General features: G+C 41.2%; 1 protein-coding gene across 1 annotated transcript in view; it reads left to right on the forward strand.

Annotated features, from left to right (window-relative positions):
- The window catches only part of FKBP1B (FKBP prolyl isomerase 1B), a 45,794-nt gene that overhangs the window by 15,361 nt on the left and 4,226 nt on the right, over positions 1 to 26,207 (forward strand). The window lies entirely within an intron of this gene.

Here is a 26,207-nt window from a genome sequence, read left to right on the forward strand (position 1 = left end):
CAAAAAGCGGGGGGCACTAGGGCAATACTTATCTTAGCTCTTCTTTTTCCCTTGAGAAACTGGTGTACAATACAGGCCAAGAGAGTGTCAACTGATAAAAGTCAGACAAATGCAAAGTGTTCTCTGGGTTTGACGTCGAGCAGCCTGCCATCGGAGAGGAGCTGGACACTGTCTGTCACACTGTGAATAAATCAATGTCCCCGGTGTGCCCTTCCACTACACCCTCCTGTTGGTCTCTTTCTTCTTCTATTTTTTTTCAATACTTCAACAAGTTGTAATAGAGTTCTAGAAAAATTTTCTAGTGTGTTTGTTTAGTCACATGCGCATTTTTGTTTGAGTTTTCAGTGTTACTCGTTTTGCAGCTTCTTAAGCACATTCTAGCATACATTAAGCTGACACTTGTTTTCAGATTGCTTTCTCAGAGGATGAAGCAGTGGAGATTTTTAGTACATACAAAAGAACATGTGAGTGCAGCCCTGATTTGAAAATGTTTCTTATTCTGCGGCATGATTGCTTGTCACAGACACTGAAGGTGCTGCAGTGTGACTTGGTAGAGCTGAAACAGGGGATGCAGGGACATTCCCAGCTATTTCCTGCTGCCTCTGCATCACTCTGTCCTGTGTGTAGAAACGTTGCAGTGGCTGCAGCTGTGAACTGGGCTGAAAATTTGATGTGAAAGAAAAACAAGTTGGAGAAGGAGGGAAGAAGTGGTTGTGATGGACATCAAGACAACAGGATGGAAGTGCAGGGTGATGGAAAGAGCAGCAGCCATGCTTGTGACCTGGCACTGCTGCAGGCCTGGAGTTTTGCAGTGGTGTAAGGAGCCCAAGCACTCAGGTGGTTGTAGAGAAGAGAAAACTTGCCTGAGGGAACAAGAGGGAGTATTTATTTCTGCTTCCTTCTCATATTTCTGCTCTGTCCATCTTCCCAGTAGTCCGGGGACCCTCCCATAGCAAACTGTCAATCTCTCCATTGCAATAATGTACTGGGACAAATTTGTCCTATTAGTGTGCTTCATACGTGTAACACTGCTGTGATGAGGACTCTCTAGTGGTATCGTTATTTGTTTATGCAAGTGAATAAATAGAATAAATTTGCCTGGCTCTTTTTTTTTTTTTTTTTTTTTTTTTTTTTTTTTTTTTTCCCAAGAAAAGAAGACAAAAAATTTCCTTCTTGAAACTTGGTACTAAAGAACACTTTTGATGCACAGTTATTTAGTGATGGATGGACAGTTATTCCAGGAGAGAATAAGATTGTGGTTCACAATGAGAGCATTTTACTTTGAATAGGCAGACTAGGGTCTATACATGGAGAAAGAATTACTGTTATAAATACATTTACTAACACAGTGTGCATGACTTTGTTTAAAGGAAGCACTGTTGCCCTTCTGCTGAGCAATTGCGAATTTCAAACCTTTATAATTAGCTTCTTATCAGAAAATGAATCACTTTCACTAGCCAAGGTAGCTTCTGAGCATGACCTGTATAAACCTGTCACTGAGCAGGATTCATCAGAACTGCATTAGATCCCAATGAAGGTATCAACTTGAACGTCACAGGCAGTACCAGGGTGAAGTATTTAAAGAAACCACCTTACACTGAAGTAGTGACAGTGCTGCACAAGATGATGGGACTATTTTTTCCCCTGCAAAAGACTCATGGCTCTTGGATTTAAAAGTCAAAAAATTGTTTTGCTGAACCTTCCTTTTACTGCTCCTTATGAAGAAGCATTTGCTAATTTAGAAATGCTTCTTTTGGCGAAGCTGAGTGAGGACAGATTTGACGACAGGCCCCTTGTATGAGGAACGTACTTAGGGCTTTTTTATGGGGAGAAGCCACAACCCATGGATGCTTTTCTCCCTGCAAGAGAGCTGGGGAAACAACTTAGAAAAAAAAAATTCAGCATACCATATATTTTTAAAACTGTGATGCCTATCTTATACAACAGATTATGGTATTATCTTAAATATGGGATTAAGACTTATACATTTAAAATGGGTTGGGGTGGATTTTTACAATTTGTTTTCCTGTTTTTAGATGTATTCAAGGAATACATAGATGTATTCAAGGAAGACATCTGTAATACAGGTGTGTTTGTGTGCCATAGTATAAAGACAGAGTAAGTATAAAGACCTTAGATTATAATGTTAAAAAGTTCAGGTCAAAGTGCGTGTGGGTTTTTAGTGTTCAAACCATTTTAAAATAAATTCTGACTCTTGTTTTGTGTCAGTATTACAGTTCTAAAATGTTATGTGTTGTACCTTGTTCAGCTGTTCTTTCTCATGTGTGTTTTTGGTGAATAATAGTGACAAAATTCAGATTTAGGATGTCACAGAAACGGAATAGACTACTTCAGTTGGAAGGGACTTACAACTATCATCTGGCCCAACTGCCTGATCTCTTCAGAGCTGACCGAAAATTGCGGTGTGTTGTTAAAGGCATCATCCAAATGCCTTCTAAACACTGACAGGCAATTTTGGGGTCATCGGTAGAAAATCTTGTCAAGCTGGCTCTCAAGGAGTAGATATTTGGGTGGCTGGATAATGTTTACAAAGGATCATGAGGTTTTCCATCACAAGGTCTGCAAGGAATTCATGGTGTCCTGAATAAGATACAATAAATCCATGCCAGCGGATCTAAAATTGGCTTATTGAATAGAGGTCTTTCCAGTAGACCTTAAAATGGACTGGTGTCAGCCCCACTGTAATGTTTTTATCAGTGGAGAAAGATATCAAGATGGTAAAAATTAACAGATACATCCTAAATAAATGTTCTCATCCCATAGGTCATTAATACACAATAAGAGAGATCACATGTAATATTGTCACAAGTAAACAATGTGTTTCAGTTGCTATAAAACTTTTTACAAACTTAAAAGTGCAAGAGCAAAGAGTGACTCCTTAGAGTCGCTTAGAGACAGGAGCACTTTGTCATGAGAAGCAGTGACTTTGAAACAGGCTTGGGGAGTGGTGGTTGGTTTTCAACTGAGCACATGCTCTGAGCTGTTGTTTGGCCAAAAAGCTGACTGCAATCCATGAGTACATAAACAAGTGCACTAAGGAGAAGAGAGGAGGGCCAGAGATCTCACACAGATATTTCAAAAATAGTGTGCTCAGTTCTGTAGTCTACAATGCTGGAAAGAGACATGAGGGTAGTAGAAGTGCTGGGAGACCTTTCTGAATATAAAATGCCTAATTTATTCAGCAGGGGTTAAGGGATGGTTTGTTACTTGCATGGGGAATAAAAAGTTGATAGGACAATTAAAGTGATCTGTCAGTTAACCAAGAGACATAAAGATATCATAGACGGAAAACTGAAATTTTGCAAATTCACCTTAAAATAAGGAATACATGTGAACCTGGCAATACTGATTTATAAAGGAACACCAACCAATAATTGCAATCACTTCAACTCCCTGAGAAATCTTTAAATTGGCTCTAATTCAAACAGGAATTATTTAGTGAAAATTCTGCAGCCTCCATTGAAGTAGGAAGTCAGAAGAAGAAATGTCAAGGATCACTTCTGGCATATAGGTACATTAATTAGCAGTTTTGTAATGTATTTTGGAAGCTTTGCTTGCATTCTTGTTCAATGGTCTTTTCCTTGTGTAGATTAGTCCCAGAGGCTTCACATCCTTCCTAGATTGATGGTTCTTAGGGCTGGGCTGGTAATTTGTCCAACTCCCCCCATAACAATGTTTGAACTTGAACTCATTTGCTTCCTTAGGTTTGATCATGCCAGTTACTTTTCTACTTTTGCATTTCATTTTTTGTGTGTCTGGATCTTTGATACCTTTTCTTGTATACATATGAATGACAACTACAAAATGGTGTCAAATCAAAATGTTACCTGCTTTTCCATCTTCTGGGTCATGGTCAGGTAAATTGCAGAATGGATCAGGCTGGAAGGGACTGCAGTGGGTCATCTGGTTCATGTTCCCTGCTCAAGCAGTGTCATCCCAGAGCACATGGCACAGGATTGCATTCAGACATTTCTGGAATATCTCCAGTGAGGGAGACTCCACAGGCTCTGTGGACAGTCTGTTCCAGCGCTCAGTCACAGCACAGGAAAGAAATTTTTCCTCATGTGCAGGTGGAACTTCCTGTTCATCAGATTCTGCCTGTTGCCTCTTGTCTTAATGCTTGGCATCACCAGAAAGGTGACCTCCCATGGGTGGAATTCACTGACACCAGAGGACAGTTAGCATTTTGCACAAGATACTCCCTACTGTGAAAAATGAGCCGGTACAGCTCTGGAACCATTTTACATCCACTTGCATTCTGATCACCAGCTTGCACTGGGCATCCTTAGAATTGGTCACTTCTCAGAAAAGTAATTGAAATGTATTAAAGGGATATTAAAAAAAAGCTTGGTCAATTATAGAATGTAAGATCATATTTCAAAGTAATTTTCCATACTTAGCCAGGGGACTTAATTATGTTTTATACCACTTTGGTTGATACAATTTTTCTTAGATAGTGCTTTTTGCGTATGAAAACCAAAATAGCTGCATTGAAACAGATGGGTGTTTGACTTCAAGGTATGTCTTTGATGTGGGGACTACTGGGCAGAAACCTGGGACTGGAGCTGGGACCAGACAGCTGTAATGGCTCTTTCTATAAAAAACAGTAAGTACTAGACATGCCCAGCAGAAGAGAGCAACACCTACAAGAAGGGAGCCTTTCCAAGGGAAATCTGCAACACACAGAAACATCTGCAGCTCAGGAAGATTGACAAGCCATCATGCTGCTCAGGGTAACAAACACTGTTTGCATAAAACCCCTTGCAATCATTACATCTCATTTAATTGACATCCCAGTACTTTGTTCTTCTTTAAAAACTTTATTTGATTGACTCTTCTGGAAAACACTGCCTTATCAACGTAGTACAGGCAAAGCAAGTTTCTGCAGCAGCTGTTCTCAGGAGTGGACATTGGCCATTTGAAGCCCTGGCCCACTGTCAGCTCTGACCTGTTTTGCAGCAGGATTTTTTGACTCTTTTTCTGCTGTGTGTTCCTGCCCACAGAGTGCGTGGTTATGAGGTTCTGTGTGTCACACACACATCAGAACTGTATCGTGTTACAGGAAAACTCAACGTTGGCAAACAGTGTTCACAGTTTGGGCTTTAAGCATATCTCAAGGACATCTGTGTATGGGAAAATAAAAATAGCCACACTAGAAAGAACATGGAAAAATTCCCTACAGAGTGATTGTAAAATAAAATGATCCCACCTAGAAATACCCTGTGTACCTCGCACAGAAGTTCACCTTGATTTTTAAGTCCTAACATTGCAGGTGGTTTGGGGACAAATTCTAGGGTCACCGGATGATCTGTAGTGGTCTGAGTACATAGAGAGGACTGGTACCTGGCTGGGGCTGTGTGGACGCAGCAGGATCCTGGGGTTGCCTGCGCATCCCTGGGCACTGCACATCCCTGGGCACTGCAGGTGACGGTGCCGTCTGTACGTGGTCATACTGAGCACCTTGATGCCTTTCCCAACGTAGGCCTGCATCATAGACATTACAAGGAATAACGTGGATGGCCTCCTGTTATTGGTGAAATACAGCCTCATTCCGCGGATAGTTTGGGTGTCAGGCTTCTCAGTTGATTTTGTAACAGTTTTGTTCTCTTTAAGTGTAAAATGCTGCCTACTTTATGTATTCTCTAGACTAGTGATCAAATCAAATACATAAAAAAACCTTTTTGAAAGATGTCACAATTCTCATCTGCTAATGTCACACAGCAAAACTTTTCAAATGCAAATTCACCTGTAGCCTCGATTTTGCTGATTTTTCTCTAAGTACCTGTTCATCATTATTTTCAATAGAACACAATTCTTCTCTTGTGTTGGAATACCCCTCAGAGGTTTTCGTCATGCTACTCACAACTGACATAATGAGGTTAATTTTATTGAGTGTATTTGGTTCCCTGTACCCCAGTGTTCATGATTCATCATTTCTTTTGTGAGTGAATAGTGAGATAATGAGATAGCAGGTTGACAAGGGCAGAAATACATTCGGGTTTAAAACGACGGATGTGCCTTGTGAGCAAGTTCAGCCAAGTAGGATGTCAGTCTGTTCCATGGGGATTGCCAGGTCAAAGCTGACTCAGAATTAGTATTTATGAATACGCCATCAAAACACAAGCATGAATAATGATACATATCTCATTAACACACACGTCAACTGATATATTCCACTACCCAGTATCTACACACCAAAGCTGAGAAGACTATGAAATTTCAGTATCAGAATTACGGCTGCCTGCTGTGCTGCAGTGCAAGTTCTTCATACTGGATAATAAAAGTACATGTTTTTTACTGTATGGACATGATGAACCTTACAATGTTCTGACTTGCCCATTTCCTCAGTTTTAAGAATTGGGTTTTTCTAAGCGTTAAATGTCATAGATGTTTTTGAACAGCTTAGGAAGTTAAACTTTTAAAAGAGATGTGTAGACTTTGAAGTGATGTAATTACTGTAACTGTGATAGTTACACTTCAGCTCTGGGGAAAATGTAAGAAAATATTTAGAGTTGAACAGTTTTTAAAATAATTTTGTTGAAATCAAAGGAATTTGAGGCCCAGGTGCATTTGAAATGCCCACTGCAACTTTAAACACCTGATTATCTTCAAATACCTGCCCTTTGTACTGTGTTTACATGCAAAAAAATGTTTGGCCTTGTTAAATTAACAGTTGGACTTGATGATCTTAGAAGACTTTTCCATCTTAAATGATTCTTTGATTATAAAAACTGTGTCACTTGTCTCTAGTGTTGTGTTTCTGACATGGGTGTGTTTATGTGAGCATTGCAGAGGTGTTGGGAGAAATTTCTATTTTCATCCAACATTTTTATATAATAAAAAGTGTGTATGAGACCAAATATCACATTCTGTTGTCCTGGTTGGTGTGACATTTTTAATCTGGTTATTATCTACTGCATTTTACGTAAATTTTCAGTTTAAAGGAGATTATGTGAGTGGCTCTGCAGCAGGCACTGTGTGTTTCTCAGCTTTTGCCAGGCTTTTTGATGTTATGAATCATGGAGACAGGTCTGACCACATTAAATGAAGATTGGTCCCATTCGGCTTGCAATTTTCAGTACTTACTAGTTTATTTAATAAAGATGTTGACTGCCTTCTGTTATGTACATGTGTGTGATTCACAGGTGTAGGAGATGTGGCACGTTCAGCCTCTGGCTCGAGAGGCTCTCCTGGGTTGGAGACAAGCACGTTCTCGTTCTCCAGCACCCCAGGCTGTGTCTACATTACAGCTGACAAGGGCTGGGAACAGGAAGGTGTGTGAGCCACGGCTCCTGATCACAGGCTTGTCCCATGGCATGCTGCAGACTGCCCCTGCCATGTGCCCGGGGCCTGGCACAGTACTGAACTGCCAGACAGGCTTAGACAGAGTCCCTTGGGCTGTGCCCGGGGTTGCACTTGTATTTCACTGTCTGAATATAGAGTAAGTCTGATCTGGAGGGCAGCCTTTGGATGACCCCGACATGCAACGTGGAAATACCCGAAGTCTCAGAGCATAGACAGCTCTCTAAGCTGCGAAGTTAGGTTGAACATACATGGCTGTGAAGGAGAGATAGCAATTTCAGCTGAGGAAACATCCATGACCCATCATGCCCCAGCCATGATTTTGTAGCTCTCCACTGGTGCTAATCCATGTTGGCTCAGACCCCAGCTGGGATCAGACAGGTCAGCGCCTGCTTAGAGATTTCTGACTGGAGAACAGAAGCAGAGCTCAAAACAGAAGGAAAAGAATGAAAGGTTTTAGGATTAGACTGAGAATGATTACATTTGCCTTGGCAGTAGCATTACCACACACACATGCAGTGTTGGGGAGCTGCTTTCTGGTGGCACCACACAAAGTGCTCATGGAGCAGCATCCAGGCAGAGCATCGGAGCATTCACTCGACTCACAAGTCTCAGCGTGGCTCTGGAGCCAATCCCAGGATTTGCTACTGCCCTCATGGGACAGTTTATCGTGTCTTCTATTTAATCTTACTTCGGGCAGACTTGAGAACGTGATGACGAGAATGTCCCATGTGTGATTTAGCTCCTGCAGATGGTCAGGACATGCCTGTCTTAATTTCTGGCATGTACTGGCTAGAGGGAGAAAAAGCAAGGAATTTGATGGGCATGGTAGAGTAGTTGCAAGGATCACCCTCCTGGTTCTCTGCAATGCAATGTGAGAGTCACAGCAGGTAAAGAGTGTTTTATCTGTGAGGACACAGGGTTGTGTTTGCTTTATGGGTCTCTGTAGGGCTGAATGAGAAGAATGTTCATCTGCTTCTCGAAAGCTGTATGTTGCTGCAGTTTGTGATATTTGTGGAGTTTCATTATTGATTTTATTTTCTTAGGAGAAAAGATAAATAGAAAATTACTCATTTGTATACCTGGGCATGCCTTGGACATGAGGACATTAATGCATTAAAGCTCCAAGTGACTGAAAAGCAGAACATAGTTCACTATTTAACATCCAACTGGGGAGCTGTGTTTACTCCTGTATTACATAACTGCTTTTTCAGACAATTTCTGTATTTTTCCATGCATCTCTGAAATGCTTCCAGTTACTCCAGTAAACATGGGTGTGTAGGAGGAAGGGGAGTATTTGCTTTTGAAATGGTTGAAAATAATGCAGTTATAGCCCTGTAATTAGATGCTTCAGGATGTGGCTATTTATTTCACAGTTCTGGTTGCTGAAGATCTATCCTGCAGTGATCAGCCAGTGGCAGTTCTTGGCTTCAGACAGAAATATTCAGGAAGGGAAACGTGGGGAGATCTACAGACTGAATTTATTCACAGTGTTAAACTGCTTTCCAGGGTGAGTGACATGTTTAGCTCTGGAAAAATAAGGAATGAGCTAGCCAGTTATCACAATGAAACAAGCATTTTAATGGTTCTTTGGAGTGCGGATGCTTTTGGACAAGTTTTGCTCTCAAATGTCCTCCCCACTGCTATAGAGTTGGGTTTTTTAATAGCATTGTCGTTGTTTCCTGGAACAGAGAAAAGAGCATTTGATTATGTTTGTATTGTATTATCATTCAAGAGCTCCATTGTGCTTAACTGTGCAACAAGTGGATTAAGAGAAACTCTCATTCTCAGACAGCTGAGGAAGATGAACAAAGAAGAGGAGGAAGAGACACAGTTAGATACATACGTGTAGTACTATGATATTTACTTTATGTTTTCAAAGGCAAATAAAGTGAGAGGCGTCTCTCCGCTAAATGATCCATTTAAGAAAACTCATTTTCCTGTACTGTTACAACATGTTTGGGTGTTGAGGAGAGAGGAACTTATAGAGTGAGGTGGCCTCAGAAACATACAATAAAGAGAGCATTCAGGGCATGGAGCACAAGAGTCAACACCTCCACCATGTCTCCAGGACCACTTTGTTTGTTTTGAACATGTTTTAGCGCACGGGCAGCCTTGCCTGGGCTCACTTCAGAGTGAGGTGGTTATTGTGTGGAATGTATAGCATGACTGCACTGCTGTTAATGCCCCCAGGGAGAGGGAGCTGGGCATGGCACGGGATGTGGGCACAGACGTCTTGTGGCGGTGGGTCGGCCTGTCCTGTCCCGCCTGTGGCCTGCCCTCACCTCGCGCCGCAGCCGCCACGGCCCAAGCGCTAAAATAAGCACTTCAGGCAGAGTCTGGCTCCCCCCGTTTAGTCTCCCTCCACTTCTGGTCTGTAAATATTTGTCCTGTCCACATCTATTGTTGGCACAGAGACATCAGTAGAAAGTTCTCTTAAGCGTTTGCTTGCATGTTTGGATTCGGGCCAGTGAAAGTTAAACCTGATCTTCTTAGCCTCTCACTACCCCTGCACTTGCTTTTGGTTTGTTTTTTTTTTCAGTAGTAAAATGATGACTCTCCTCGAGATGGGACAGATTTTCCTGGGGACAGGTTGGCATTCCCCCAAGGCATACACATTTAATGGCATGTGCAAGTAAACAGCAGGATAGAGGGGTTTTGTTCCTTTTGTACCCACTACCTAATTTGTTCTGTGACACTTTGCCCACCCACAGGGGGAAGGATGGCTGTCCCTCTATACAAGCCAGAGTTTGATTGATTTATTTATTGCCTTTCTTCCTCAAGCTGCCTGTAGCAGACGCACCGAATTTCCAAAAATGAAGGTGTTAATACAAGTATCGCTTACTGCCCCTCCTGTTACATCCATGCCACTGTTACCCAAAATGAGAAATGCAATTTGGATGAGTCAGGGAGTCTGCCCTGACTCAGACTAACTAATGTAGGAGTGTCTCGGGGTCATGCATATTTCTATTAATAGGGTCAAACTTGAGCAGGGAGCTCTGGTTTAATTTACCTATATTTAGCAGTCACACCAATACAGCAACCCCAGCCAAAATAAACCTAGCTCAATTTTCTTTCAGTTTGTGATAAAACAAAATAATATACAGTCATTATATGTATATATACATGTTCATTTTATTCCATGCTCAGCCAGCACAGTAATTTTTTATGTCATGTTCTGCTGTTGCAGTAAAAAGTGTTGAAACCTAACTATTTTTGTGTCTCATACACATCTTTTTCTTCCTTCACACAAATTAAACTACAAAGATCTCTCTTGTATTCTGATCCTTTCCAAGTGTAGGTGCAAGGACACTGAGAGAAGCTCTATCATTTCTCCTTCCTACCCTCTCAGGAGACTCTTGGTACAAGGACAAATAAAGAAAACGTTTCTTACTTTTAAGAATAAGTTGTGGGCAGATATTCTCACTGTATCTTTTGTAATTCCAGCAAGATTTATTAGTCCTGAGTCTAGCAGAGTAACTCCATATTAGAAAATCCTTGTGGTGCAAGGTTTAGAATGTCTTTATTTTCTGACTTCCAGGAAGGCAAATTGTCTTTAAATACAGTGAGTGAGGAAGAAAAAATAGCAAGAAATTGAGTAGACAATCTAGGGAGCTAGGGAAACTGTGTAGGAGAGTAAAAAATATCTATAGCAGACTGTATGGTATGAAAACCCTGTATCCCAAGTCTCATATCTCTGGAATGGCACAGTGAGAATTTCTCCTCAGCTGGTACAAGCTCACATTGCTCTCTTGACCTTTTTGAGGTTCAACTGATTTACCCCAGCTTGAAACCTGGCCTTTTGTGTCCAGATAGCAAGGTGGCATAGACCTTCTGTGTCCAGATAGCAAGGTGGAAGAGAGCCAGGCAACACTTCCTAATCTCCACAAAGGCTTCTGAAGCAGATAAAAAAGCGGAGCCCCTGCTTTGCATTGTGTAACACTTTAGCAGAGCCAAGAGGATGTGAAGCTGCTATGAACAAGATCAGAACAAGGGTTGCATATTCCTGTAACCTTTAAAATACAGGTGACACTGATTTGTGTTCTCTTCTGAGCCAAAATGATTGAGATGTAAGCAGCCAAATGGAGACGTGGCCCAAAGCGTTCAGTTGTGTAGTGCTATCACCACAAAGACAGAAATAAAGATCATATCTGGGCACCAGCCTGAAAAGGTTCTAAGGGCTGTTAAACCAATTAGGGATCAGATAACGTGTTCTTCCAGTCACTGGGATGGAGTCTGTCTGCCTTAGAGTAAAAACATAACTGTGCCATAACTAGAAATGCTCACTGTCATCTTCATGTCATGTGTGAAACTCTGGATCCTTTCAATGGCTGTGCAAAGCATTAGACTATTAAAAAGCAACAACAACAAACAAAGCCAATAAAATTCTGTTGTTTAAATCTTCCTCCCCTTTTTATTAAGCAGGAGTCAACATAGATCTTGGAGCTCACCCAGAGGATGTTTGGTATTTGGTTTGAACATGCACAGTGCGTCCCTAAAATTCAAACTTGATGTGTTGCCCAAGACAAATGTATTTTGTCTTATAAGTTTTTGTTACATGACAGCCAGATGTCATACTCTCAGCCTGTGAAACATATGCAGCAGAAATTGTCTTTGCAGCATGGCAAATGACCTTTCTGTGTTTTGTTTTTTGGGGGATTTTTTTCACTGCTAGGGCTTCACCTCCAGCCATTATTAGATTACTAGGCAGACAACATGACACAAAGCTCAAGCTGATGTGAGAAAATAGAATTGTATGTATCCACACATGCACCAGTTCTGAAGAATTGATACTGCTCGTGTGTTTGTGGAGTGTAGATCTGATCCGCCTTCAGGCTGCACTACAACAGTAAGTGCATCACTGTACAAGATCACAGGGCTCCCTGTGATCTTCCTCGCTGATATGATTCTGTAATTTCCTCTTCTTTCACATCCTTCCAGTTCTTCTTGAAGCAAGAAGACGTAAAAAAAAAAAAAAAAAAAGGCAGCTATTGTTGGATTTCTAGTCAACAATATCCTGGAAAAAGCAGTATTGGCTGTCCCCCTGAAAAAGTTGCTAAAAGATGATGTCATCTGGCAGTAGGGACCAAAACAAGACAGGGTATTGCAGCAGCTAAAAATGACAATCTGCAATGCACCAATATTTAGGTTTCATGGTCCTACGAAAGAGTTTGGGAAAAGAGATGCAACTAAACACTGCTGGAGTTCTGGCTGCTTGCAGGGTGCATTGTGTCTGTATTATACACATAATTTGGTGTAAGAGAGGTAGAAAAATATTACACCTGAACAGAAGCAAACTGTTATATCTGCTCCAAAAATTACTTCTCTGCCTAATGCAGTTTTGCAATCCATATGCATGTGGTTTATAAATCACGCTTTATTTTTTTAAGCATGCTACTTTCTTTTAAACCCTCGGGAAACACCAATGGAAGATGTATTTGTGAAACTGATTAGCAAAATATTCATTTGAGATTTGCTGTCTAGGAGTCTGGTGTCACAATCTCCAGAGTCAGATGCTCACATTTTGCAGGAAAGGCTGTTTGTGTTGTGGAAGACACCTTAGTACTAAGGGCAGATCACAGAAGGGCTCACTGAGTCATTTGTAAGCTGTGCAAAAATTTATATGCAGTTTTTGTTGGTTTTTTTTCCTTGGAGAGTTGGCTGCTAAATAGCAACCCTACTGGGCTTTGAAATGTGTGATCACCTCTCCAACAAGGCTGTGAACCACAAGTAGAAAAGTGAGGATCTGTAAGGACAGAAGGCAGTATTTAGTCCTCCTGCTAGAAGGCAAACACCAGGGCACGCAGTGCACAAGCAAGGCAGATGATGTTGTGAGTGAGAAGGGCAAAACACACAAAAATTGCAGAAATATGCATAGATCAAGAATTGAATTACCAGAATTGTTATGGCTGTCTTAGACTTTTGATACAGTAAATATTATAGTAGCTGTAATTTTCCATTTTATTTCCTTTTTACTTGGCAAGTGTTTTGTGACACGAACAGCCAGAATACTTACAAGTCTGATGAATGATTTCCAACGACCCAGTATCCCGGGTGATTGCTGCCCTTGTGAGCAGGATCACTGAAACTCCCTATGCAGGCAGCCAGTAAATCAGCAGATCCGTGTGTAAGCATTAAAATGGTTCCCAAAACAGAGAGAAATTAACTGCCACAAGCCCCTTTTTTTTTTTTTTTTTTCCCCTCTGTGCAAAATGGGAAAATGGAAGCAGAAACTTAAATTAATTGAATGTTTACCTGTTCCATAACATTAGATCTTATGGATTAGAGAATGAGCCATGTTACCTGGTCAGAGAAGATCTGTTCAATTATTTTTAAAAGCAGTGTAGAATACTCAAGTGTCTGGGTGAATGATTATTTTAGGCCAGATAACTGTATCCCTCTCACATGTCTCAGCTTCTTTGATCCGCATTTTAGCTCAGTTCTGCCTTTCTTTGGTTTGGCTGTATGGATACTTGGATTTTATCTGATATGCCTCCCCTTCAACAAGCTTCTTATGAATTTGAACTTTTTTTCTTTTATGTCTGCTCCTTAATAACTCTGGTGTCTTTTAACTTGGGTGTAGCTAAACAGTACTTGGTGTTATGTGATTGGAAAGGTGCTGGTGCTCGGGATCCCCTTAAACATCATCCAAGCTGAATTTTAAATAGATTTAAATACTAGTAATTGTAAAACCAGGCAATGAAGTCTTCCTAGAATGTAACATTTCAGATGAACATAAGCCTTTTCTTTTTATTATTTTCTAAAGCAAAATGTTTCATTCCATTCAACCATGAATTGTATTTTCTCTGAAATTTTGAAATTGAACAGGACGTTGATTATTTTTTCCACAGAAAAACAGCCTTTGATACTGTGGTTTGAATGTGTTTGCCATTTGATTGCTAGGAACAGATTTTTATTGACTTCACACAGTAAAATGCTTATATAGATGCTACTTTTTCAGTTACACATGCCAGGAATATAAAAGATAGTGTGACCTAGGACAGAGCACAGTCTCATCTACAGCAGTCCCTGTGAGGTATGCAATGTCTGCACCATCTCAGTCTTTGGTTTTACAGATTATAATATTACACATTTCACTGTAGAGTCTGAAATCTTCAGGCGTTTCATTGTTGGTGTAATAATACATTTGTTTATGTAGTGCTTTGCTGTTTCATCCACACAACTTGTGTTGCTCTCCACTCTGTTGTCCTGTTGAGGTATTTTTGGCAATGTTTATCTCTGTTGTTCGTGTTTATGGACTGACTATTATTTCTGTTTGTAGTATCTAAGCTGGCTTCATCTACAATTTCTTTTGTTTGCCACAGTCCTGAGTGTGCAAACACTTTTGCTTTTGGGAAAAGGTTATAGTCTGTGCAGTCCATCCTTAAACTCCCACAAAGGGCGATGAGGGCAATGCAGGGACAAACTCTACACATCAGGCACTGCTGATCTAACAAGTCGTGGGAGCAAGGATTGATTGCCCAGAAAGGCTGTGGTGTCCCCATCCCTGGAAGTGTTCCAGGCCAGGCTGGATGGGGCTTGGAGCAGCCTGGGCTAGCAAGGTGCCCTTAGCAGGGGAATTGGAGCGACATGATCTATCTAAGGCCTCTTCCAACACAAACCATTCCATGATTCCATGAGTCTGTGGACTGGGATCCAGATCTCTGCCCATGCCACTGACCTCCCTAATTACTACTTGTTTAGTTTTCTCTCCTATCTCCATTGTTCTCTTTTTCCAGCTACCATAGAAATTCAAGGCGGGAACAAAGAGGGTTATCCCATTGCATGTTTGGTTGTCTGATGATGAGAATTCCATCAGAAATGGTGAAGAACATGAGTTTAAATTAATGTTAATGTGGAGTGGAACTCATAATGCCTTGCCAAGTGTTTATAGTAGGAAAGGTGGGCGGCAGTACATCTCTCCTGACCACCCTTAAAAAGGATGAACTTTCTCAGCCTTCTGTCTGTACTTAAAACCGGATGCAAAGCTCTACGTCCAAAATGAATGATGATGCTAAATTTTAAAAATATATTAAAATTGAGGTTCATCCATGTACTTACTGTGTCCTGCTACCTGACTGTTGGCTGCACTTCACTTGGTGCACAGGCTTTCCGTATCTCATCTTCTGGAAGTGCCTGCTTGTCCCTGTTGTCTCTGTAAGAAACTTCTGATTCTTTTGCTGTCTCTCACTTCAGTAAAATGCAAGGGGAAAGTCCCTAATGGGTGATACCCCTCTTCTTACCCTTTTCTCTGAGAGGTATCCCCTAACATGTTTATTTTGCGTTTTCGATTCTTCATTGCCCAAGACATGAGTGGCTTATTAAGGAGATACATGCACTTGGAAATTCCTATTGTTCTTCAGAGAGATGACCATAATATCCAGCAGAGCAATGCCTGAGACCCATCTGTCAAGATAACAGCTGCTACTTTTTCCATAGTTCGTTTATAAGATCACTAAGATCAAAACTTAGAGATGGAAAACACCTATTTATAAGAACAAACTGCGCTGTTAATAGCTCCTTTCCTCTGTGGCTCGGGAGGTACTTTAAAGGCTTACTGAATGAAGCCTTTCAGGATATCCAAGGCCAAGTATATTAGTTAATAATATTATTGCTGGATATGCTATTGACTGGCTGACCTTGGTGAAACTACAGTGCTCGTTTCACAGGGAATAAAATGAAGGTGAGTTATACTTACACAGCTGTCTAGCGACACAACCTATTCCTTTTGACATCCAGCTTTTTGCTCTGATCACAAATGTACACTATTCCATATTCTTGCAGGATTCTGCTCTGGAGAATAGTCCCGAGTGCATGATTAAATGTAGATTTAAATTACTGAGATCCAGGTCTCAAACTGTTACATGTATTTTTGTACTTTCATTAATATCAGGGGAACTGTGCCAGTTCACACCAAAGAGAATCTGCAACATCAGGAATGAGAAGCAAAAATAGGAAACAAATGTGGCAAAAAAAATAATCTCATAGTAATATTATTTCAGAACAAACTCAAAGTTTACAGGCAGAATGATATTTATGACACTAACAGTGTCTGCCTTGGAGCACGTAAAACACTGTTTACATTGAAAATAATGTAAACAGTGCAAAAATACTATTTTTTTTTGTGAAAGCAGGTGCATTCCTAGTAGGTGGGAAGAGCAAACTATACATCCATGGAAATATTTTTCCCTTTGATGATGTATCTCATATACCTTTTAAAATGATGGCCTGGAAAAGTAAAATAAGAGATTTCTCCACTGGAGTCCTGCAGCAAATGACAAAGCTTCTGCTCAGCAAAGTGCTGGGTTTATCTAATAGTAATGGTAAGCTGAACATCTGACAATACAATAAGGATTTCCCAACACGTAACTTGTTAATGAACCCTTCTCAGAGTTCATTCAGACACTAGAAGGGGCTCTGTCTCTTGTTATTCCTACAGCAGGGTTGCTGTATTGGTACACTGTAAGTGACTGGGTAGATCTGTGGTCACTAAGTCTAAAGAACCTCAGGCAACATAATCCACTGCACAAATCAGAACCAGCTTGGTTTTAAGCTGCATTTTTTCAGCAATCTTGACTGTCATCAAGTAATTTTAGGCAGAATTAAGCTTGACTATCTTTAGCTACCTAGAGGTCTACAGTCTGTCTATGTCAGTGGGGACAGCACACTATCAAGGTACCTTTTCCATCCCAGCAAGGGACTCATCCCTTGAGTGAACCAGCAGTGTGTTCCACCTGATCACCCTGGAAACTCTGTGTGTTATGCTGGAGTGAGGCCCCATAGTGGCCTCAAACTGGTGTCAGTGAAGTAATGTCTCATTTTTCTGCATGGAATCGCAGATTCCATGGAGGAGGAGATGACTCCCCAGGAATTCTCCAAACACTTGTGAAGGGAGGGGCTATTGCATAATGCCAGCTGGGAAGGTTATACCACATCTCTAAAATAAGATATTACAGGGATGTCTGACCAGCCTAGATCAAGAAGTCAGACACCCTGGATGAAAAGCATTGGACTTCTGCATCATATATGTATATGTACATATGAGATCATGGTGGAACAGCAGTGTCTGCCTCTGACTTACTTAGAGTATATGTAATCTTGGCATATTGACTGTGGCTGATTGATATACTGGCTCAGTAAACACCTCTTTTTATGAAGTGTTTACTTCTCTGGTTATGTCCTGTGTGTTTCTTTTTCCAAGAATGTTTTTCCTTTTCTCCATTTTATTTAAGAACAGAGTGGCTGCTAAGTCCTGCATGATGTTAGACGATTGCTGTGTTGGTCAAGATGAGTCTCAGTAAAACGCTCCTCTGTGGAGGAGCTGTAGCCATGCTGAGCATTAAGAAAGTCGGATGTGACAAAGAACACAGTAAACAAGGACCTGTGGGAAAGAAAGAGCATTCATTCACCAGGGATGTGGGGAGAACTGTTATTTTGCAGTTCGAAATGCCCTAAAAGCCAACATACCATTTTAACATCTTGGTGTGAAGTGGTAACATATAAATAATATACTTTTTCATGCTCAAATTTATTGCCTTTGGGCATGCCCAGAGAAGCTGGGGATTCTCCATCTGTGGAAGTGTTTAAGACCAGGCTGGATGGGGCCCTTAGCAGCCAGATCTAGTGGAAGGTGTCCCTGCCCATGGCAGGGAGTTGGAATGAGAAGGTCTTTAATGTTCCTTGCAACCCTGACCATTCTATGATTCTTTCCCTAGCCCCTTAATTCAGTGCCCTACTAGGGATTGATCTCGCCCTACTAGCCGAGATCAACTCGGCTGTTGATAACTTAAGCCAAGGGAATCAGAAGTGTTGCACTTCAGTAACGATTTTTAGCACAAATTTTATTCAGAAGGAAACATACTACAAGACTAGACAGCTGAAAACCAAAAAATGCCCAATCTTGAGAACAGCTTGTCATCAAAGCAGACCTAACTGCTGGTAAGATTGTCATGTTGGGCTGGAAAGGTGCTTCTTCTGGCGGTTTCCTCCGTGGAGCAGAGGACGAGTTAAGAACCTGGTGCTTTTACCCCAAGTCCCCCCTCATGTGCTCTCAGAGCTATGCTCAGAGCTTTCACAAGAAACCTCTGAAGATGCTTTTCTGGTATTTTTCCATGCTCCCTGCACCCAGATCTGTGTTGAGAACTCCGGAGTTCCACCTTGGGCCCTTCTGCTGCCGTACCTAGGAGACAGTGGCTGTCACAGTCACCTCTTTAAGTGTGGTTCAACCTGCTACACAAGTGTGTAACTTCCCAGTGGGAGGTCATCTACACAGTTGTGTATGTGCCACAGGCTAAAATGCCAATTCCATTCCCCCAGAACACAGGCAAAGCAAAAAGGGAGGAGGGAAGGAAATACATGTGGCATAGGATGAAACTGAAATGAAAACAAGATGGAAAAAAAAAAGATTATTTTATTGCTCTGTTCTCATGGTGCACTAGGTGCTCAGAATTCTTTGGGCAAGCTCTGCTGCTTGTGTTTGTGGGGGAAATCTTGCAGACACTCTTGGTATTACAGCCATGCTTGAACTGTTCTTTGTGCTTTTGGGCAGCGACAGAAAGACCCAGACCAATGAGGAACATTCCCTATCCCTGCAGACCTGTGTTACAGGCCATACCGTTTGAGGAGAGAGAAACAAGAGATCCAAAGTATTTCTGTATTAATATATTCTCTCTAAAATGCTGCTTTAGACATCTATTGTCCCCTTCATTAGCATTCCCACACTGACCTAATTCTGCCATGCTTATTCAGATTAAATTTGCCTTATGCTGCAGTACATGTATATTTTACAGCAGAACTTTGTAACTGTAGCAGAATTGAACTCTAAAATAAAATTACTAGTTTAACATGATGGGATACCAGAGGAATTGTTTTGGTCTCTTTACAGCTTAGGTAGAAAATGCTTAGTGAGCCTCGTATCTCCCTTGAAAGTAAATCTACTTTTCCTTCTCTTGAAAGTATGCAAATCCCTAAAGCTGCTAGGACAGAGTAATGCCTTTCAGCAGAGTGAAATAGACAATTGCAGGTAATTTTCCTGGCTGTGAAGGCGAGCTAAGTGCAAGGTTCTTTCATATTGTCTTGTGGTTGTACGCAGCAGTGATTCATAGCCCACGGTGATGCATTATTGAAGAGTTGTCTGTTGTGTCTTCATTGCATGCTGTCAACTGCATGATAAATAATTAATTGTACTGCTCTTACTCCACATTAAAGATATATGAGTATCTAATACACACAAAGAAGATGAAGCAGTAAAGCTGCCCGTGTTCAAAAGATGCAGCGTTACTGAAGTGCGCTGAGGTGGCAGGAACTGGGAAGTGCCCACCACCGCTATCCATTTCCCACTTCTTCACTTGGAGTCTGTTTGTCATGGCAACAAATGGCACATTCAAGTCCTTGCTGTTTGCCTTTCTAGACAAAACAAAATAATTGTGGCAAAGAGCTGATAATGCTGCAGAGCTGTGCTTATCCCCTTCCCCCTTTTTCTTCAACTATTATCCCTCTAGACTGAAAATTCCCTTAAAGTATTAATAATTTTTGTGGCTGCGAACTGTCAGGAAAATGCAGTCTAAGACAGTAAATCCTTTTTTCCACATAAGACTTTGTTTATATCGAGCAGAGAAAATGTTAGCAGGATAAAACTGAGTTTTTGCAATGGTACTAAACCTCTATTGTTGAGCCTTTCCTGGAAAAGCAGGGCTTCACTTTGTTGTTCAGTTGCCCGAGTCCCCAGACAGGACACACTAAGGTGGCCCCTATTCCTGTGTAGCATAGGGAGCAAAGGCATCTTCCAGCTCACATTCAACACTCTTTATTTCCATTACATTGGCCATCAGTAAAATTAATGAGACAACACTTTTGTCCAGAAGAGTTTGCTTTGGAAGTCAAATCAAGGAAATCAGAGGTGTGGGCTACTCACTGTGTTGTGTCAGGAGGAGGTTCATGGCCAGGTATAACCACAGGTTACTGGGAGCTGTTGTTACGACAAAAATGTGTAAACAGTAAATTGCATTTTGAGATAATGATGAAATTAAGGTGGGAGAAGTGGGAGATGTCTGGCTGATGCATATCTGGATTCTGATGGAATGAGCTGGAGAGCTGAGTTAGGTCCTGGGAAGAAGGCAGGACAGTGTTTGCCTAGAAAACTGTTGCCCAGGTCTCTGTGTTTAACAACAAAACACGGGGAAATTGTTTTTGCTCCTGAGGAAAACCACGTGTTTTTCAGGTGCGTTAGCTCGAGACAGCCACAAGCTAAGGTGGGAACACCACTGAATGCAGGAAATGCTTTGCCACAGTATTTCAGAATTGAATCCTGAAGGCAATTATCTATTTTAATGTAAAATGCAAATAGCACCACAGTGGGGTTCTGCTGGTGTGAATCAACCTGGGATGTGATTTGTGACTTCATGGGTGTGTTTCTCCCATCACTCCTATGAATTGTGCTGAACTGTGCCTTCCTCTATACATTGGGAAGGCATGAATGTTGATACAAGGACTTTGTGCAGCTACTGGAACCTTTCTGATAATATATTTTCCAGGCTAAAAGTGGATATTAGTAATAGTTGCATGTTGTAAATGGGGTTAAGATCAGAATTTCCAGCCTTTTTGATATTCTCCTGACAGAATATGGATATATTTTGACACAGAAACAATTTATTATGTGAGGAAAAAAAGAAACACTTGAAATGAAAAATTCTTAACACACAGCAACATTAACTCCTCAGAAAGTCCTAGGAACCAAACCCAAAGACAGGTTCCTAGCAGTACAGATTGATTACAAGGCATAATTGAAAATGTGATGGCATTGAGGGGCATCAGAATATAGTTCCTGTCATGAGGAGCCTCTGGTCTCTATAAAATGAAACAGGATAGTGTCCTAGAAACACCTTCTCTGCCCCTCTTTCAGCTGCCAAAAAGTGTTCAAGAAGTAGCTGTCTTCAAGCATATTTACTACCTTTACATTCTGTAGGTAACTACTGGTGGAAAAAATAAGGGAATGGAATACTTCATAGATGAATGATGCTGCTTTTTGAAAGCCACCTATTTAATTCAGTTTATCCCTTCAGTACTTGTGAGGTAAGTGAATCCCATTGTATAGCATAAAAAGAGAGCAAACAGTGAAATCAAGAGATTTGTCCTGGATTAGGATCTTCATCTTCTGATTCCCAGAATTTGTCAACACTGCAGAGACAAATAATTCAGTTAACATTGGAGTCAGTGAAGCCTGGGATGCAATTTTGCCTACTTCATTTAGGGATGGGTGGCAGAGTTAATACTGCCTCACTGGGGCCCTATAAAAACCTGTCAGTCTAGCATTTGGTTTAAGGTACCTTACCTTTTGTAAGGTAGTTGACTAAGAATGATAAACAGTTCCAGGAGGTTATTTCAGCCCTAACATCTAAGCCTAGGTTGGATAAATCATTCTTGGAGATACCCTTCTTTCTCTATTAACCATAAGAGTAGCCTAGATGACAGGTTGAGACAGTTTCTGCCTTTGAACTGGGTAACATTAGCAGTGGAATTTAGACATGAATTTTCCAGGTTCAGGCACAGAAGCTGACTATCCACAGACGGCCTTCAGTGTTCTCTCGCCACCCATCTTTTGTGTGGATAACAGTTTGGCCATGATTTGGGGCAGGGTTTTGTTGGGACAATAGGTGTAATAGGTGTCTAACAGCTGGGCTGGCTCCATGGATTTGTGCTATGTGATTGCTTATATTTGCAGCTGAATCATTCTCAGATGAAAGAAGAAAAGTCAGCAAAAAGAAACAGTCTGTGGTCAAGCCTTTCCATTCCTGACCTCTCCTCAATAATAGAGTTTCTCTGATAACAAAGGTTAAGCCTTTGTCTTGGTAGAAGCTCTTACAGGCTCTTCTTTCTACGCAGATTTTTTCATTACATGCATAGGATCTTATTGTTGGTATGATCCCTGTTCCTCTGCCAAATGCAGTTGAAATCGGCTCAAAGACTCAGAAGTTATTAGGCAAGTGCAGACAGTGTCCTTTCATTAGCCCTCTCCCCTTAGGAAACAGACTTCAGTGATGGGATCTTAGCTAAAGCAGTGCAGTGTTAAACAGTAGTGCAGACATAGCTGCAGACACACCTGTGTTTTAATAAGAAGTAATAACTTGTGTTGAATCTCACCTGAAGTTGTGTTTTCACTGCCAGTTTAGCCCAAATGACATTGTAGTCCTGGCAGTTTGAATGGATCTGTTGTCCTGTTCCTTAATAAAATGATCCATCTACTCTTTAATCTGCAGCTTCAATGAGCTGAACATCAGTGATTCAGTAGGACCTGTGATCTGAAGTGTCTTCTTTTCAACACCCACTTAATTTTTAAAATCTCATTTTCAATTAGGATGCCTTGTAGATCAGAATGTTTTCAAATCCATGCCATATTCTGATAACCAAGTTTGTGCAATTAATTATTTTAATCCAATGATTGTTCCCTTTCAGGCACCTAAGGGGTTTTTAACAAGTAGCCATATAAGCATCTAGATGTCCTTGCTCAGTCAAAACTCTTATTGATTGTTCTGACTTGGAAAACAATGTCATTGCTGAGTTCCAGACTGTGGGTTTTTTTCTCCTTGCTGTTAGCTAGATAAATAAAGATGTAGGCTGAAGATGGGCATCCATCCTTGTTGAAGAATAATAACTAAATCAATTTTTTCACAAAAAAAATCAATTGGTGCATTAGCAAGACAGAAAATAAAGCATTGTGCTCTTTTAGCTGCAAGGAGCCTGCAGAGCCAACTCTAACTCTCAGAACCAGAGATAAAAAAGATCTAAAGTTCACATCTAAATCTGTACTGGAACTTCTTCAGGGCACATGGAGTCGCTGACTCATTTCCAGACTGGATGTGCATTTAAAGGGCACTCACATAAAAACTGACCCTCCTGCCAGAGCTTCAGTGAATACAGATGTATTTGACTCTGCATCCCAGTTTGTCTTCCAAAAGCAGTAAGGTGATGACAGAGGAAGTTACATTTATGAATGTAACCTCATGAGTTTTCAGCTCTTGCTGAAAATAGGATGTTGCTGTAAATACAGAAAAGCCTGATTTCTTCTACAAGGCCTAACACATCTTCTATAGGCATTTTTTAGTGAAATGAATTAGATTTTCAATGGTGTATCAAACTAGCAAGCTCATGGGAAGATGGAAATGTTACTTTAAATGGGAAACACTGTCCAGGAGCTGTTGTCAGAATCTCTGAAGAGTTAATTCTGATTCTGCCGCTGGTTTGATGTGGAGTGTTTAGTAAACCATCAGAGCTTTGAGCTAAGAGTTTTAATAGGATTTAGTTACAAAGTGAAATGAATGCATAATAAAGTGTTGTGCAACTTTGCATCTGAATCTGAACTTTCAGATTGAGGCTATTTTATAATAGCCACATCTTTGGGCTAATGTGAAGAATAATTAATGTTTGCATACTGCTTTGAACATACAAACTGTAATGACAGTACTAAGTTTTAATATTAAAACTATTAAATATTGGGATTCTGTAATAGTTTCCTTCCATTTCATATAGTCATAAGGTTTTGTGATGTGTTTAAAAATAAAAGTGCTCTGAGGAAGGAATGTCACTTAAATTTAAGATCAAATACTTCAAAAAGGATTATATTATATGCCTGAGAGTTCCCCCTGAGCTGCTTCTCCCTGCCTGCCCTCCCCCAATACAGGCTGGATTTCTGTATTACAAATGAATCCATCTTAGTCTGTAGCTGGAAAGCCTTGTTCAGGAGCTGCTGTGTCTTCCCAGCCTGCCTGGCGGGGTTTGTGGATGTCACTGAGCTGATACATTGCATGATGTGTGAATTTCCCCCTGTATTGCTGAGGCCACTCCTTGAGTTCTATGTCCGATTCTGGTCCCTCAGTTCAGGAGAGACATTGACGGGCTGGAGTGAGTCCAGAGAAGGGTCTTGAGTGTAAATCCTACAAGGAGTGGCTGAGGGAGCTGGGAGTGTTTAGTCTGGAGAAAAGGAGGTACAGCAGGACCTCATCACTCTCCACAACTCCCTGACAGGAGGGTGCAGCCAGGTGGGGGTAAGGCTCTGCTCCCAGGGAACTGTGCCAGAGGAGGTTTAGGTTGGACATTAGAAGGAATTTCTTCACAGAAAGGGTAATTAGACAATAGGCTGCCCAGAGAGGTGGTGGAGTCACCTGGATGTGGCACTCAGTGCCATGTTCTGTTTGACAAGGTGGTGTTGAGTTACAGGCAGGACTCAATGATCTCAGAGGTCTTGTCCAGCCTCATTAGTTCTGTGATTCTGTGATTCTGTGTACTTGTATCAGGGCACACATACAACACTTGATTATTTTACTGTGGAAAACTAAAGGATTGTGTCAGGAGCTAATGGTAATGGTCATGAAACATTCCTTATGGGCAGATTATTCCATAGTTTTCTTTCTAAGGCCTTGGCTACATGCATAGGTGTGTCTGAAGGACCAGCCTGGACAAATGTCAGACTTGGCTAATGGCTAATTTACCTTAACATGTAATTTGATTTTAATATTTTGTAAAATATCTGGACAGAGAACCCCACTGGAATAATGAAACACTGTGTGCTCATAACTGCAAGTGCAGAACTCCATTGCAACTGATTTAACTACTAATGAATTTGGAGCCATCTATGTCTGAGTTGTTTGGACTTCCCTTTATTCATTGCACAGAAATAGGCACTGCTGGGATGTCATTCATTATGTCCTAAAGTACATCCCTAGGTCTGGTTAGATTAATTGCTCCCTGAAAGTGCATTTTTCTCTGACTTGCTTATCTGTTTTCTCTGAGTAACTAGCTCAGAAGTAGCTGGCTACATCTTAGAAGCATAAAAGTTGGTAAAATGACTCCTACCTTTTTAGTCTCTGTTTGTCATTCTGTAAAGTCTTCATATTTACCGTTGATTCATAGTACAGACTTTTTAAGCAAGCGAAATACGCCTCTGTTACTGGACAAAAATTGATAGTTTTTCACTGAAAAACAAAATTTGTGCATCCAGCTGATCTCTTAATATAACTGCTTTAATGGAAAGACTCTATTAAGACTGTATCTTTGATACTTGATCTTAAAGACACTTTTTCTCAGCATTTTCTTTCAAAGCTGGACTTACTAATGTTCTTTGCAACCAGAGTCTTCCTCAGATTAATGAACTTCTCTTTATACAACCTCTTGTGTGGTGGTGCAGAGCTGGTTTTATTAGGTTTTTATAAGAAGTTTATGTTATGGTTCATTTCACTGTATCCCCAATTCTGCATACCATTTGTGTTGTCTGTATAATAAGGTGTTTTGTGTCAGTCCTCCCACTCCTCACCTGACTTGTAACATCCCCTCTGCCCCAACCCCCCTCTCTGGAGCAGCTTGTCTATCACTTTGAGGAACCCTCCCAGGTTGTGAAATCTCAGGAGAGGGCTTCAGGTGATGGGCCCACTGGGGGGAACTCCTTTAGCTCTGGATTTTAGTGGTCCAAGGCTTGGGGGTGGGCACACCTTGTTACCCCCTGAATCCCCTGATTTGTTGTCTTGTTGTAACCTCCCTGGAACCCCTCCCCCGCTTATAGGGGGTAGGAGGGAGGAAAAAACTCTCACAGCCGCTCAGCTCGCAGCCCGGAGCGCTCTCTCTGCTCCTCAGCTCTTGAGCTCATAAACATCTTTTAACCTGCTAAGCTGAGAGCCAGCCTTTTCTCTTCTGCTGCCGTTGAGACACTATTGAGTCCAGCTGCTAAGCCGAGAAGCCGAAATGAACTGGGACCTTCTGTGGCTGTGTTGACCCGAGCTAGCCGGAGGTCAGCTCCCGCCCGGTGTGAGACGGAACCAGACACACTCTTGCGCAGGACAATCATGGTGTATGCACGCAACACTGGCCCTACAGCACTACAAAGAAAGGATTGATTC

Source organism: Hirundo rustica, chromosome 3, assembly GCF_015227805.2.
Source record: "Hirundo rustica isolate bHirRus1 chromosome 3, bHirRus1.pri.v3, whole genome shotgun sequence".
NCBI classification, from domain to species: Eukaryota; Metazoa; Chordata; class Aves; order Passeriformes; family Hirundinidae; genus Hirundo; species Hirundo rustica.